Source organism: Xenopus tropicalis, chromosome 2, assembly GCF_000004195.4.
Source record: "Xenopus tropicalis strain Nigerian chromosome 2, UCB_Xtro_10.0, whole genome shotgun sequence".
NCBI classification, from domain to species: Eukaryota; Metazoa; Chordata; class Amphibia; order Anura; family Pipidae; genus Xenopus; species Xenopus tropicalis.
Window position 1 is genome coordinate 141,408,519 of NC_030678.2, and position 13,866 is coordinate 141,422,384.

Below are 13,866 nucleotides of genomic sequence, written 5' to 3' on the forward strand. Positions count from 1 at the left end.
TGTTGTAGTTGAACTACAGCTAACTAGGATACTGCTCATAAGGCCTACACATCATACTGTACAACCAGCCTGTCTGCATCAAGTTCTGAAGTGGCTGAATCACATGGCTACGTATATTATGTAGTAGTTGAACTATAGCTAAGCGCTATTAGCTAACTGCTGCAATATTACAGCTAGGAGGAGGGCAGACATTGGAGCCTAACAATCACCTACAAAGCTTATTAGGGTCACTACTACAGTGGGGGAATTATACAAACTTGTGCAACTTCATATTGCAGTGTAAAGATATGAGTCAGCTGGTATCCTTGGGGGGAGGAGCTTATATTGCAGTGTAACGATATGAGTCAGCTGGTATCCTTGGGGGAGGAGCTTATGTTATATGGGTTTGTGCTCTACTCACTGGTGTAAGTGTCTCACATATACTGAGTTACACTGCTACCATAAATATCTGTATATTGTACTATATCGAGGGGCCCCCACATGAGTGGTTATTCTGCTAATGTTAGAGTTTATTTGAAATAATGCTATTTATATCTTGTGTTTTAATGACTTGTCAGGGGTAGGGTTGCTACCCGGCCAGTAATTTGCCAGTCTAGCTAGTAAATACCAGGCAAGGCCGGGGCCAGTATTGGGAATTTACCAGTCTACCTGTCATTCTCCAGCCTACCCTCAACCTGCCCAAAATCCCTAATCAAGCCAGGTTGTTATTGCCCATACACAGGGTTTCTGTGGCTCCGCCCCCAGCCTGCCCACCTATATCACTGGTCCCTCTTCCTCCTCCCCCTACATTGCTGTCTCACCCCCTCCATGTCACCAATTTGCCCCTCAGGGTCCTACTCCCACTCCCTTAGCTTGAGCAAGAATCTTTCTAAAAAGGGGGGGGGGGCAATCATAATTAGGCCTATTATACTTACCTGAAGGTATTATATTTATGTTTTAAAATGCTGTATTCTAGATTCATTTTTAGCTGCACAATCCAGAGAAACATCATTAGATCAGTTTGTGCCACAGAATCAGTACAGAATTAGGGTGAAGACACACAGAGCTACTGGTAGCAACTACTTGTAATGGCTACTAAAACAGACAATGCTGATCATTTACTCATAACAGTCTCAACATGTGTTTTAGCAGAGACAATTCTCAGTATTGTCTATGGCAGGGGATTTTCTGGTGTTTAGTAGCTGTGAAAAAGTAGCTGCTACTAGTAGCTCTGTGTGTCTTCACCCTTATAGTTCTCATCCACCTGTAAGACATTCCATTTAAGAACCTGTAGAGTTTAACAGCTGCCCTTTTAAGAGTGTTTGTTCTTTGTCAATGGTTATTGCTATGCAGCACAGCAGCCATTAGAGGGCGCCTCTATATCAGGCCACACATCTATACACTGGGGATGGTGCAGCCATGTGGGGCAGAGCTGGAAGTTTTTTACCTTGTTAAATAAATCCTACAAACAAATCCTCCTTTGTGTGTGTGTGTGGGGGGGGGCAGGGTCAACACTTTATAGAAACAATTCAAACAGTGGGAAGAAAGACCAGTAAATGGACTTCAATTAAAACTTGCATGTTATTGGATAATGAATATACTTGCTTCCTATTGGTTCAGTAATTTGACTGACAGTGTTGTTTCACAGAATGGATATTTTATCAGTTTTGTGGAACTGAGTATTCATTTTGTTGATAGAATGATTTTTGTGCTATAGAATCTTCCTTTTTGTAACAAGCATCTATTTTGTCATAAAATCTAGCTTGGAATAAGCTAGTCAGTTACACCATTATATATTTTGTGCAAAGTTTTGTTTTACATAATTCATTCTGTAAAAAACTTGTTCTGCTGTATGGATGTTATACATTTGTGAGACAGAATGCTTGTTAAAATTTACATAATGGAGTTTGTAATATAATTATATTCTTTTGTGCATAAAATTGATTATTTTTGCAGAACTATGTCTTTTGTATATTTGTAACCAGTGTATATGGCCACACATTTATTCTGTGTCCTGGGGATTGTCCTTTGTTTATAGAATGTATTTATGTAGGCAAAATGTACTTTGGACAAACGGCACCCCATACAAGCCTATCCCCATAAAAACAAAGCAAAAGTATTAGACATTACATTTCCAAAAATGTGACAAAAGGCGCATGATACTTAAAGTTCCATTTCGAGAGCTATTTTACCTTGCAGACAATATGGCCATTGTAACATAGTAACATAGTAACTTAGGTTGAAAAAAGACGTACATCCCTCACGTTCAACCATAATGTCTAACTTCTAGTTGATCTAGAGGCAAAAAACCCCATCTAAAGCCTCTCAAAATTCCAAGATACAAGGTTTCAAAGAATTGTTACCAAAAAGAAAGGGAAACTGAGTGTAATAACAGTCTTGGGTTCCCCAAAGTGCTCTCCCTTTGTGTCTTTAACAAACTAATTCAGCATTTACCTTTATTTAAATGAGAAGGAAAGTCATTTTTTACTGCCAATAGATTTGCCACATTTGTGCCACCTAAAACAATATATTTATTTTGCAGAAACCATTACCATACCTGAGTAAAGAGACCTAGAGCTTTCTCTGTTTGCTGAAGACACCAGCTGCCATTTTAAATAGCTTCCTGCTGCAGCTCTATCCGTTATAGCTCAGATCACACATTCCTAAGGGAGGGAGGAGGGAGTTCTTAGCACTCGTGTGGGAGGGGGGGAGCCAGAGAGAGGAGAGAGCTGCACAGACTCTGGCCTAGGGAATTAAGGATTTTTCTAAAAGAGGAAGTCAGGCACAGGAATAATATGTTTAATTTGATTAATTAAACTAGAGAGTTCCATGACTGGTTCTACCCTATCAATCACTAAAAGTCCTCAGTCACGGGGTTCCTTTTCCTGACCTCCACCAAAGTGTTCTCTATTAGCAATGAGCACATTTTTTCATTAGGCATGGATTTGTGGCAAAATTCAACATTTCTTCATCGGTGAATACTTGCTGTACAAAAAAGTCACCATGAATAGAATGCCTATCGCCTCCAATGTATTCTGCACAGAAAAGATTGCTGCGGAAATAGACTTAATGGGGCACAATTCAGTAAAAAGCCAAATTTGCTGCGAATTCACCTATTTATTAACAGGCACCAGCAAAATTTTGCTGGTGAAGAAGCTCAGCGCTAGCAAAACTTTGCGCCTTTTTGTCCAGGCAAAAAGTACAAATTTGGTAATATACTAAAGGGCCAACTTTTCTATTCCTTCCTCTTTTTGCTAAAATCCAATTTGCCATGCGTTTTTTTTCTTATTTACAGTGTTATTCTGTATTTATGTTGTTAATGTAAAACCTATTTCCCCCCCAATTCATTTCACACATGCTGACTGGCAGCCTCCCACAAAGATTTGTTTTTTGAAATGAAATAATCAAATGATTCCAAATAAATAATATTCTCTTAAACTGTTAATTGTTTGTGGTTCATTAAAGTCATTAACATATTAATGCACTCAACCCCTGTGTTGCAATTTGTTAGAAATACCTTATTAATGTTGTTGTTGAACTGTAAAAATATTTTTTTTTTCTGCATCTAACTTTGTACTTGCTGCAGCTGACAAGAGAGTTAGTCTTCCTTTTGGTTCCATGGACATTTTAAAAAATAATTGCCCACTTTCACCAAACTCAGCAACATCATTAATAAATACACATATCTGCCCCGTATGTTGCCACTGATTTCAATTAACACTAGCTCATATACGCTAGCAAATTTTCTCTGAAAGATAGTGCAGCTAGAGAACATTTGCTAGAGAAAGGTACACGCTGGTGAAAATTCTCTGGCTGCATCGAAAATTTGCAGTGAAGTAATGCCTGTGGAGTTGCACAAAGTATGGCGAAGCTTTCCGGAGCGAAGCTTCACTTCTTAGTAATGTCCCCCAATGTATTTTGCATAGAAAAGGTGCCCTGAAAAAAGTGAAAGCAAGAAAGTTGCTGCGAAGAAACATCAGATGAGTTCAATGCATTTTGTGAATTTTCCCACAGTTTTGCGCATTTTTGGGCGAAGCTAAGCAGAACAGATTCGCTTATCACTGTGCCTTATACATGACTGAGCCCTTCTGCTGCAGGCTCATATTTAGCTCTTCTGCTTTAGACTCACTTAAATATAAATTCCTTACTAAACCTATTTATGACGGCAGTATTACGGCAGAAATTTCAGCATGCCTTCATTGTAAGTAACAATCTATCTTTTTTATAATATGCTATCTATCTATTCGCCTCTTCTGGGTGGGTTACTGAACATTTAAAATTCTTTAAACTACTGTACCACTGTACAACAAGCATATCACTACACCCACACCATAAAAAACTCTCCTAGGCGTTACTATGTCCTTATCCTGTGCCAAAACTGATTCACTTATCCCTATTTCATATTTCATTCCAGTTTTGATCAAAATTCTTATCATTAATACTGCACATTCCATGTTTTTTTTTAACTCTTCTTTACAGCTATACATTAGTACAGTGCTGTCCAACTGGTGGCCCGCACCCCTCTGTGTGGCCCCCCACTTGTTGCTGCTGTGACTGCTTACCTTTGTGTAAACTTTAAATAGTATCAGTACTGAGCTTATCTGCCCCCCTTCATTGCATTATTCACACCTCAGATTCAGGCTTTAAGGCTTTAATGGTATTGTTCACCTCCTGCATTCTTCACACCTCAGGCTCAGACTGTAAGCCCCACAATGTTCACCTGTTCTCACCTCAGACTGTAGGAGCACTGCCAGTGACATTGTGTCACTGTATTTACTACCTGACCTATGCTGCCTGCGTGTGCTATACTCTGACTACCCTACCCTGCCTGTGTGCACCATACTCTGCCTGCCCTATGCTGCCTGTGTGTGCCATACTCTGCCTGCCCGATGCTGTCTGTGTGTGCCATACTCTGCCTGCCCCATGCTGCCTGTGTGTGCCATACTCTGCTGCCCTACCCTGCCTGTGTGCCATACTCTGACTGCCCTATGCTGCATGTGTGTGCCATACTCTGCCTGCCCTACCCTGCCTGTGTGTGCCATACTCTGCCTGCCCTATGCTGCCTGTGTGTGCCATACTCTGACTGCCCTACCCTGCCTGTGTGTGCCATACTCTGCCTGCCCTACCCTGCCTGTGTGCCATACTCTGCCTGCCCCATGCTAACTGTGTGTGCCATACTCTGCTGCCCTACCCTGCCTGTGTGCCATACTCTGACTGCCCTATGCTGCCTATGTGTGCCATACTCTGACTGCCCTATGCTGCCTGTGTGTGCCATACTCTGACTGCCCTATGCTGCATGTGGGAGGTGAACATGGTAGGGTTTTGTTCTGGGAGTTTGTTATCATTTGGAAATAGTCATTATATGGTCCCTAAGGTGTGTAATTATATGCTGGGGGTGGCTGTGCTATCCACAGGGGAGGAGGAGGCATATGGATTTAAGGGTATCTCTTAATATGACATAATATAATTCTTTCACATATAAATGAAGGGTGATATCCCTACAGTGAGCACCAGCCATTTGGGTTTTGCTGCACTACCACCATTAATGTGGGTATGGTTTTAAAAGCTCTTGTGATAACATGGGTGTGGGTTGAAGTGGGTGCAGTTTAAAAAAGGGGAGTGGTACTTTAGCCCTTAGTATTAGTAGGCTAACCATTCTCACAAAAGCAATCCTTAGGGTATGCAAATATATCAGACAACTCCCCAGTGGAATAGTTCCTTCATATTAGAAGGAAAGTAGCACATCCTATTGGATAGCAGATTGCTTGCAAAAGCAGCTGTGTCCTCAAGGAGCACCTCTGTAGTCAATAGTTACAGTTGCATAGTTACATAGCCACATAGTTAATTGGTTTGAAAAAAGACCAAAGTCCATCAAGCTCAGCGCTTCTAAGCAAATCTCACAGCATACACACAAACCTATACTGATCTATCTATCCACTCACATACAGACCCATACTGACCTATCTATACACTCACATACAGACCCATACTGACCTATCTATACACTCACATACAGACCCATACATACAGACCCCACATACAGACCATACTGACCTATCTATACACTCACATACAGACCCATACTGACCTATCTATACACTCACATACAGACCCATACTGACCTATCTATACACTCACATACAGACCCATACTGACCTATCTATACACTCACATACAGACCCATACTGACCTATCTATACACTCACATACAGACCCATACTGACCTATCTATCCACTCACATACAGACCCATACTGACCTATCTATACACTCACATACAGACCCATACTGACCTATCTATCCACTCACATACAGACCCATACTTATCTATCCACTCACATACAGACCCATACTGACCTATCTATCCACTCACATACAGACCCATACTGACCTATCTATCCACTCACATACAGACCCATACTGACCTATCTATACACTCACATACAGAACCATACTGACCTATCTATACACTCACATACAGACCTATACTGACCTATCTATCACTCACATACAGACCCATACTGACCTATCTATACACTCACATACAGACCCATACTGACCTATCTATCCACTCACATACAGACCCATACTGACCTATCTATACACTCACATACAGACCCATACTGACCTATCTATACACTCACATACAGACCTATACTGACCTATCTATACACTCACATACAGACCCATACTGACCCACTCACATACAGACCATACTGACCTATCTATACACTCACATACAGACCCATACTGACCTATCTATACACTCACATACAGACCCATACTGACCTATCTATACACTCACATACAGACCCATACTGACCTATCTATACACTCACATACAGACCCATACTGACCTATCTATCCACTCACATACAGACCCATACTGACCTATCTATACACTCACATACAGACTGATACTGACCTATCTATCCACTCACATACAGACCCATACTGACCTATCTATACACTCACATACAGACCCATACTGACCTATCTATACACTCACATACAGACCCATACTGACCTATCTATCCACTCACATACAGACCCATACTGACCTATCTATACACTCACATACAGACCCATACTGACCTATCTATACACTCACATACAGACCCATACTGACCTATTTATACACTCACATACAGACCCATACTGACCTATCTATACACTCACATACAGACCCATACTGACCTATTTATACACTCACATACAGACCCATACTGACCTATCTATACACTCACATACAGACCCATACTGACCTATCTATACACTCACATACAGACCCATACTGACTATCTACACTCACATACAGACCATACTGACCTATCTATACACTCACATACAGACCCATACTGACCTATCTATACACTCACATACAGCCATACTGACCTATCTATACACTCACATACAGACCCATACTGACCTATCTATACACTCACATACAGACCCATACTGACCTATCTATACTCACATACAGACCCATACTGACCTATCTATACACTCACATACAGACCTATACATATGACCTATCTATACACTCACATACAGACCCATACTGACCTATCTATACACTCACATACAGACCCATACTGACCTATCTATACACTCACATACAGACCCATACTGACCTATCTATACACTCACATACAGACCCATACTGACCTATCTATACACTCACATACAGACCCATACTGACCTATCTATACACTCACATACAGACCCATACTTACCTATCTATACACTCACATACAGACCCATACTGACCTATCTATACACTCACATACAGACCCATACTGACCTATCTATACACTCACATACATAAACCCATACTGACCTATCTATACACTCACATACAGACCCATACTGACCTATCTATACACTCACATACAGACCCATACTGACTTATCTATCCACTCACATACAGACCCATACTGACCTATCTATACACATACATACAGACCCATACTGACCTATCTATACACTCACATATAGACCCATACTGACCTATCTATACACTCACATACAGACCCATACTGACCTATCTATACACTCACATACATAAACCTATACTGACCTATCTATACACTCACATACAGACCCATACTGACCTATCTATACACTCACATACAGACCCATACTGACCTATCTATATACTCACATACAGACCAACACTGACCTATCTATCCACTCACATACAGACCCATACTGACCTATCTATACACTCATATACAGACCCATACTGACCTATCTATACACTCACATACAGACCCATACTGACCTATCTATACACTCACATACAGACCCATACTGACCTATCTATACACTCACATACAGACCCATACTGACCTATCTATACACTCACATACAGACCCATACTGACCTATCTATACACCCACATACAGACCCATACTGACCTATCTATACACTCACATACAGACCCATACTGACCTATCTATACACTCACATACAGACCCATACTGACCTATCTATACACTCACATACAGACCCATACTGACCAATCTATACACTCACATACAGATCCACACTGACCTATCTATACACTCACATACAGACCCACACTGACCTATCTATACACTCACATACAGACCCATACTGACCTATCTATACACTCACATACAGACCCATACTGACCTATCTATACACTCACATACAGACCCACAGTGACCTATCTATACACTCACATACAGACCCACACTGACCTATCTATCCACTCACATACAGACCCATACTGACCTATCTATCCACTCACATACAGACCCATACTGACCTATCTATACACTCACATACATAAACTATATATACCAACATTTTAGTATCACAATAGCCCTGGGTACTATGCTTGTTCAAGAAATCATCCAAACCCCTCTTAAAGGTATTATTAGAATCTGCCAAGATCACAACATCACCTGGCAGCATATTTCACAACCTCACTGCCCTCACCCTGAAAACCACCTACACTGCTTCAAATGGAAGTTCTGTTCCTCTAATCTAAAGAGGTAGCCTCTGTTGCGATGATCGTTTTTATGGGAAAAAAGAAAATATCCCGTCTATAATCCCCTCTATTGTACATGTTGATTCACCCTAAGTATTTTCATAATCTAGAAATGTAATTCAAGTTTAAATCCATAGAGCTACACAAAAGTGTATGTTCTTCTTTATATTCATGCAGTTTCATTCCCGTAGTTCTCTAGTTACTTCTCTCACAATACCAGAACATCATTAATATATCTTAGCCACCCCCTCTTCCACTAGAAGGAACACTAAATTTTGCTCCCAGTAATGCACATGTAAGCAGACATACGTAGTTATACAATTACACTTACACATGGACATCCCTTGTGTTGTTCTGCAACAATATTATCACAAACTTTAGCAACAAGGTATTAGCCTGATATTTGAAACTTCCCAACAACCTTACAAATTGCTGAACAGTCTTTACCTCAGACAAGGGTGGACATGTATCAGATTTATTTCTCAAGTGGGTGAATATAAATTATATATTATCCACTTCATTATTTTATCTATGTTCCATATTGCATTGAACATTTTCCTTATTTTCTTTCATCCTTGTGTTTTTGACAAATTTCAAGTACAAAACACAAAATATGTGACTCTGCCCAGAAAAAGTACAAAGTCGATGCGGCACAAGCCTCATGAATAGCTTAAAAACAACAATTCATCATTTTTAACTTAAGAACAATACATAGACAACAGCCACACCCAGGACCACTCCTGCTATGAGGCAAGGTAAGAAGCAAGGGGGGGGGGGCAGTATCAGAGCCACTGCCTCAGGCGGCAGTAGCCCCAGAAGCGCCGCTGGCCACACCTAAAAAGACTTTTTCATAAGTATTATTTAGGATATAAGAATATTTCTGTAGGCAGATCACTGATTTCACTCCTGTCAGAAAAGATGACCCTTTGCATTGTGGTGCAAAATCATTTAATTATGCACCAGTGGTAAGTATCCATAGTTTCATAGTGATGGATAATGTATATTACATTTTGATGTATATATGTTAAGCAAATATGCTGTGTATCATGCAATTTTCTATATGTGTCATTTGGGTGGGGAGAAAGAAGTTGAGTTGAATAGGCTGTATGTGCCTGTATACTTAGGCCTTTGTTTAGTTTGTAAAGAGGCTTCCACTTAAATATTCCCAGGTTGTCACAAGAATAAAAGTTGTACCGTAGTACCGTGAGTATATTTACTGCTTGATTTGCATTTGGTTATAGTTGTGGTTTATTACACTTTAAGTGAATGTTGCATGACATTGCTTCTCTTCTTTAAAGTGATACTGACACTTAAAAATTACTCTTTAACATATTAATTTACATTAAAAGTTAAATATAAGTCGAGTTGATCCTTTTATGCTGATAGAGCTGCTTTTGTAAGTATTTGTTACTTGAAGTTCCTAAACCTGACTGTCTCGCCAACCTGACTGTCTCGCCAACCTGACTGTCTCTTCTCAACCTGTCAGTTATAGCTTTTAATGCTAACAGACTCCTGCTGCACAAATATAGCAGCCAGGGTCGGACTGGGGGGTGCAGGGCCCACCGGGGCTCCCGCCCCAGGGGCCCTGCAGGTGCCCCCACTGGCCACGTTCCCTAATCGCCCCGCAGGGTCCCCCACCCAAAGAGGGAGCGCCGGCAAGGGTCGGTAGGGTCAGGGTGGCCCAGTCCGACCCTGATGGCAGCCTCCTCTCAGAGGAACATGGGGGATCAGATAGGTAATGTAAAAGCATCAGGCAAATACTTTTATGGCAAAATTACAAAAAGCATGCAAAGCTCTGCATTAAAAAAAGAGAGGAAAGGGGAAGGATGTCTTGGTCTGTAACCTACCTTTACAAGAAGCTGTTCAATAAAAGTCTACCCTGGTTCATCCAATCTCTGTGTAAAATGTCTGCTTCTTACAGTAAAGGCTGTTCCCCCACCCCTGTCTGTAATGGGTGTCTGTCAGCCACGGGTTGCCCTGTTACAGGCTAATCCCCACTCACATCTAGGAAGCCACCCCTTCCCTATTGTTCCTGTGCTGTGGCCTAGGAATAGGGTACCCATAAACTTCTGCAAAGCAGCTCTTGGTGGGGTAGCCATGCTGGACCACATGCATACAATAAGCGAGGGCCCTGGTTCGCTTCTTATGATGTGAGGATCAGGTGACGTGCATGAGTATAATGGGCAAGGATAGGACACTTTCTTATTCTGAGCATGAGTGTGTCCCGTTATAGCACAGTGCACTATAGGGTGCAATTCTAAATAAAATTGTAGCATTACAAAGCAATAGCTTTATGGTTGACCCATATTTGAAATCTGGAAAGAGTCAGAAGAATAACACAACAATTCGTGAACTATAAAAAATAATTTAATGAAGACCAATTGCAAAGTTGCTAGGAACAGGACATTCTATATCATACTAAACGTTAAACATTAAAGGTAAATGACCCCTTTAAATACACTTTTGAGACAGGAAATTACATGGATCTATAACCTAGGTACTTGGCAAGAATTATGAATGAATTATGAATGCAATATATAATGTTAATACTAAACATTAAGATTTAGAGTTCACTCATACTAAACTGAAGAGTGCTTATAGTAATCCCTCATTAGGTTATTTGTACTATGAAATGTTTGTTACTTATTATTCTTGTATTTCTAATGTATTTTGAAATGTAAACAGATGACAAGTGGCAATGTAATTTTACCATAGAGATGGGGGAATTGGATATGCTTTTTTAACCTACCAAAGAGTTGACTGGACCTAATACATACACCCTCATTGGTCACTTGTCACCTGTAATGTGATTGGCCATGGTTACCATAAATAGTGTGTGTTCTGTTTGCCAATTAAAGGAGCAGTTCAGTGTAAAAATGAAACTGGGTAAAATAGATAGACTGCGCAAGATAAAAAATGTTTTCAATATAGTCAGTTGGGCAAATATGTAATCTATAAAGGCTGGAGTGAGCAGATGTCTAACATAATAGCCAGAACACTACTTCCTGCTTTACAGCTCTCTAAGCTGTTAGCAGTTGGTAACCAATCAGTGACTTTAGGGAGGGGGGCATATGGGACATAACTTTTCAGTTAGCTTGTATTTGAATCTGACTTGTGTGCTCACAAACTAACTAAACAGTTACAGTATGTCCATAGTAGTCAGTGACTAACTAAGAGGTTAGAGAACTGAAAGCAGGAAGTAAAGTTCTGGCTATTATGTTAGACATCTGCCCACTCCAGCCTTTATAGATTAAATTTTTTCCTAACCAGCTATATTAGAAATACTTTTTATTTTTATTTATCCATTTTACCCAGTTTAATTTTTACACTGAACTGTTAAGCCTATGATTACGTGCCCCCTAGGCAAAAAATGCTTAAGGGATGTTATTACTATTTTTGAAATAAAATAATCTGATCTGAACTAAAGTCTAAGAGCAGAATCTATTTTGGGTACCAGCCCTTTGTTTCACTTTATATCAGAAAATGTTATTGTTGCTTTTGGTTCTTCCATTGACAGGCACCCATGTCACTATTTCTTCCCTTTTGTTCCTGTGTCGCAATAGACAAAGCAGGAGGTTTTATCCCGCATCTGAAATCCTCATCAACTTTACTACACTGTTCTTTAGAGCAGCCCTACCTGTAGCTGATTTAGCAATGGGAGTGGAAGAGATAAAAAACACTGACCTTTTACAGTATAAAAATGTGAACTCTGTCTCTCTAATATGACAAAAATAGCAAAACACTCAGAAAGGTGAGTAAACAATTAAAATGTTTTGCAATAAATGACGTCATTATGTGGTAACAGTACCCCTTTAATAGATGGTCACTGACTGAAAATGTTCATTAACTAATTTCAAGCTGCATACTTGTGTTTGAGATTGAGATAGGGAAACCTATGTGTCCGGAGAAGCTGTACACTAAGGGGCACATTCATGAAAATATGAGTTCGAATCCCGAAGATCAGATCAGGTTTCTGTAGGGAGGGATAATAAGGGTCTCCTGGGAGTAAGGGAGAGATTGCAAAGGTTTGCAAGAGAATGCCCTTATTACTGACTATTGCATTCTGGGTTTTGCCAATTTATATAAACAGGTGATTTTAAAGGAAAACCATACCCCCAGAATGAATACATAACCAACAGGTTTATATTATGTTAAGTGACCGATTAAAGAATCTAGCCAAACTGAAATAAATATCAGTAAATATTGCCCTTTCCCTTCATCCACCATTTAGTGATGGGCTGTGTGCTCCCTCAGAGATCACATGACAGGAAATAATGCAGTTTTAACTGTAACAGGAAGTAGTGTGGGAGCAAAAGGCAGAACTCTGTCCATTAATTGGCTGATGTAACCTAGCATGTATGTGTGCCTTGGCTTGTTTGTGTGCACTGTGAAAGTATATTTTTCTGAAAAAGGTTTATTTAGATGAAGCAGGGTTTTACATATGAGCTTGTTCATGCAATATATTTTTATAGAGACCTACATTGTTTGGCCTAATCCCAGTCCTGTTGAAAAATCTCAGATTCAACTGAATCCTGAACCAAATATGGGATTTGGTGCATCGCTAAATCAGATGGGGTGGTGGAAGCAATGTAGGTAGCAGCCATTATTTGTGTTTCATGACACAAATAATAAAAAGAATTTGCTTGCAATTAAATTGAAAATAGACTAATTAACTCTGTACTCATGGCAGCAGTGTATCTTTTAACCAGCATTCACATCCCAGAAGCATTAGGCCAATGGCACACACAGCATTCTCTCCAGAGGCGCAGATATACCAGTGGAGAGAAAAACAATCTGCTTCCATCCTCCCCATCTTGTGTAGATCCAAGAGGTATGGCATTGGCACATAAGCATGTACTCAAGTCAGGT